Source organism: Rhagoletis zephyria, unplaced genomic scaffold, assembly GCF_001687245.7.
Source record: "Rhagoletis zephyria isolate East Lansing unplaced genomic scaffold, Rhagoletis_zephyria_1.1 Rzeph_scaffold_03790, whole genome shotgun sequence".
In the NCBI taxonomy this organism is placed as follows: domain Eukaryota; kingdom Metazoa; phylum Arthropoda; class Insecta; order Diptera; family Tephritidae; genus Rhagoletis; species Rhagoletis zephyria.
In genome coordinates, this window is record NW_016160873.1 from 16,006 (window position 1) to 20,275 (window position 4,270).

Consider the following 4,270-nt stretch of genomic DNA (forward strand, 5'->3'; position numbering starts at 1 on the left):
CAGGTGCATATCCGAAATTCATAGTCCTTGTTCCGTTTGCGGGGGTCGTCAACGTGTGGGGATGCAGTTATCCGAGGCTTTTTTGGTCTTTTCATTGGCAATATTTTTTACGTGGCGGGTCCCAAACCCAGCGCACAACCATTGCTGAGGTGGATGGTATTCAACCGGATACACATTTGTATAGCGGCCCGCTTGCAGCCGCACCTCCTGGTGAGCAGACGCTGCAGACTTCAGTGAGCCCTTAAACCGAATAAGTCGGAGTGGCCCCACCAAAGCTCCCTCTCTTTCTGCCGTGACCCAAGGCTCCACTCGGGTTGGTTACCGCATCTTGCGCATGGGTTGCTCACGTTGCCCAGAGTGCGCGAACGAGGACGCAAGAGTCGGGATTGAGTATAGCCGTGCGACTGTAACTGCATACCCAGCACAACGACTATACCCCATTGCACTCCCATTGCAAATATTAATTATTAAATAAAAAAAAAGAAATTAGCCAATACTGGTCAAGAAAAGGAGTTTCTATTATTGCCATCAGTGCAAATTACAAATCCCGAAAATCCCGGGATTACTTGCCAAGAATCCCGGAATTTTCGAGACCTTAAAAAGTCCGGGATCCCGGGATTAACATTCCCAATGTACATATCGTCGTTTAAAGTACAAAACTGCGTGTCGTCATTCTGCAAAACCGCGTAACTGACATTGGCTGCCAAAAATTGGATTTGCTCACACAAGCTCTTGGCTCAATCTTATCCATTCTTCCTGAAATATGCTAGCCAGAAATGCGATTGCTTTATAAAAAAGAAATATGATGATATATGGAATAAAATAATTTATGCAATCTCACATACGCGGTTTTGCATTATCTTAATATGCGGTTTTGCATTTTGTTGATACGCGGTTTTGTACTTTAAACGACGATATATACATCCAAAGATAGGTCATAGTTTCAGTACGTTTAAAAACGCCGCGCCTCCTTTTTAAATATCCTCAATTATCTCTAGGAGTATGCAATTGATTTCGTATATCCATTAGCGCACACAAGGGGTGAGTTTTGTGGTTCAAACCCCCCCTAAAGCTAATAACCTCAAATACAAACTGTATCTTAAAGCCTAGAATCCAGCTCTCAAGAAAAATCACAAGAAATATTTTTTATTATTTCTGTTTCTTGAATAAATAAATATGCGATAGATATTTTTATAGAAGAAAATTATTTTTCCATTCCCTGTGCGCCATTTTAAATGTATTTTTCGTTTTTCTGGAGAGCTCTTAAAAGTTTAACTGCGAATGAAAACATTGTCCTAAAAATATGCAATGCATACTCACTTACTGTTGTTTTTTTTTACACTTTATAGCCTAAAAGAGTTTACCACTGATATGTACTTAACAAGGATTCGAAGATTTAATTTGCCAACTTTGAATTCGTTCCACCAAAATGAGCTACATAATAAAAATACAAGTTCAGTTAATTTTTTGGTATTCGAAATATTAAAAAAATTAGGCAATCGTGAAAAATCACCATCTCCATCGAATACCAGAGCTCGAGGAAAATGAACATTAAACTCTTTTTTAATATTGTATATTACTTTTGAAAGTTGAGCCCATCTTGTGTTTATAGAAATTTATATTAAGCAAGTAATTTTCAAATTACGTGACGACCCTCTCCGATAACAAAAAAAAGAATTATTGAAATCGTGGTCCAAAGTTATGCGGTATCATACATAAAAAAAGAAAAAATATTCCGACGAATTGATAACCTCCCCCTTTTTTGAAGTCGGTTAAAAATGTTTGAGTACTTTGTTAATTTTATGTAAATAAAATGCATTTTATGAAACTTCAAAAAGTTTACTTATTTACAGGGTTCGTACTTGCACACACATGCGCAGCACATTCTAACATTTTACGCTCCCACACGTATGCTGTGCATATAAAAAATTAAAAACTTGCTCATATCACATGTGTGTGCCGTTTGGTAAAAAGCACGGGCACATGTGTGTTCTTTATTTTTTATTAATATAGAAACTTTTACACTTCGAATTCTAACCCAAATCTTAAAATAATTTTTTAATATGTTTTCTGTCATATAAAAAACAACAACAATTGTTAAATATTATGTTACCAGGCTAGTCTGATCTATGTTTTTAGTGCGAATAAAACTACATTATTCCACTTTCTGGCCCAACGTTTCGCTAAAACATTTTTAGCATCTTCAGGGGCAATCCAGCTTTATTAAATCTGCCACAAACCAAAAATACAAAGGCACATTGTAATTAAAAATTAATGAATATAGCATACAAACATACATATACATATATGGAATTAAAAATTATAAACAACAATTTGAGGACAAAAAACTCACAATGTTTAAGAACTTTGATTAACACCTAAATACAGCGCATCTGTACCATCTTTTGTGGTAGCTTTATCAATACTAAAATAATAAACATTTTTATTTGTAATCATAAACAAGAAATGTAAGCGGCCGCAATGTTGACCGTGGTTTTCTCTATGTATCAAACGTCAAGGAAAGGGATTTTTGAATTTTCCTCTATTTCCATCGTAAATTGAAGTTTATTGTGATACTTGTTAAGAATTCCTAGAATGATATTCGCGTCATTGCGTTTAATTATAGCAAAGATGTCATCCACATATTTGGCTATAAATTTAATGTCGATATTGTATTTTTGCTTGAGTTCCGAGATGGTATTGTCAGTAGGTTTCCATAATTATGTCCGCTATTGTTGGGGAAATAGGATTGCCCATAGGCATTCCAAACGTTTGTGAATATAGTTTTTTGTTGAACATGAAATAGTTGTTGTCTTTTAGGCAAAATTCTAAAATTTCTTGGAATTTCTTTTTCGGAATATTGGTTTTTTGTTTAACTTGGTCCCATTTGTTCATGACTATTTTTGAGGCTAACATTGTTGGTATATTAGTGAACAAGGACACGACATCAAACGACACTAACATATCTTCATCACACACACGTATATTGGCTAACTTGTCTTTTAGGTTGAAGGAATTCTTAACATTGTATTTATCCGAAATTAACATTTTCAAAAACTCTCCGATGTATTTGGACAGCTGGTAACAGGGGACCATAAACGAGGAAACAATAGGACGAAGAGGAACATCGAGCTTATGAATTTTAGGCAATCCATAAAGTCTAGGCGCTGTGGCTGCGGTGCATGTGAGCTGTTGCTTTTCTCTAAAGTTAATGTGTTTGCCTTTGTAAAGTTCGTCCACTATTTTGTTGTTTTTTCTTTGCAGAGCATTCGTAGGGTCACTTCTTATTGCTTTGTATGTGTTTTTGTCGTCTATTAATTTGTTCATCTTGTCTAGGTACTCTGTTTTATACATAGCTACTGTTTTGTTGCCTTTGTCGGCATCGGTTATAATAAGATTGTTTTTGTGTAGCCTGACGAACGTCTTTGCTTTGTAAAAGGCTGCTAAAATAAATTTCTCCGCTGCGTTGTGCTTAATATTGCGCTTAAATAGTAGGATTCTGTTACTAACTTTATTTCTGGCTACTTCTTTTTCTCTTTCATTCTCCAGTGATTGTATTAGTTGTTCCATTTCAGCTATTATATGTAATGGAGAGAAATTTGATTTCGTTGTTGGCAAGGTGAATTTTCTCCCAAGTGAGAGTATCCACTTTACATCGTCAGGAAATTTTATCGATGTATTATTAACGAACCAGTTGTTATCCGTTTTTATTCCCAGTTTCTGCACTTGTTCACACTTGTTTTTGAATTGAGAGTCGACCTCTTCTCTTCTGCGATCCTCTGACCAAGAAAACTTTGTTTATTGACGAACGTNTGTTTTTGAATTGAGAGTCGACCTCTTCTTTTCTGCGATCCTCTGACCAAGAAAACTTTGTTTATTGACGAACGTATTGAATTCTGACTCATTTAAATTGCATTTTAGTTGTTGTTGCGCTTGGTTTAAGAGATCTTTAGTTAATTTTATATTAATGTTTGTTTGTGTTATTTCTATATTTAATATTTTCATAAGAAAGGCTCGTTTCGACTTTTCCATCTGTTGTTTTATCCTATCAGAACTGGTGTTAATGGTTACGTTTTTAATCGAATTTGTCAAATGGATAGGAATAAGTCCATATCTCTTGCATTCCAGTAAGAATTTTAGGTCTTCTTTTTGTTTTGCTAATTTCTGATTTTGTTTGCTGTAATTTTTAAGGGTGATACATGTATGTTCACCATGCTTGTACTTCATATGCTTATAAAAATCTTTCATCTTGCTGTTTTGTATTTTAGTT

At 35.0% G+C, this 4,270-nt stretch overlaps 1 long non-coding RNA gene across 1 annotated transcript; it reads right to left on the reverse strand.

The window, feature by feature from the left end:
* Positions 1-2,158: 2,158 nt before the first annotated feature.
* Positions 2,159-2,408, reverse strand: LOC108369673 (uncharacterized). The gene is made up of 2 exons (XR_001848542.1): positions 2,354-2,408; positions 2,159-2,229 (listed from the first exon to the last, which is right to left on the reverse strand). It is a non-coding gene; the product is annotated as an uncharacterized LOC108369673 (long non-coding RNA).
* Positions 2,409-4,270: the final 1,862 nt, after the last annotated feature.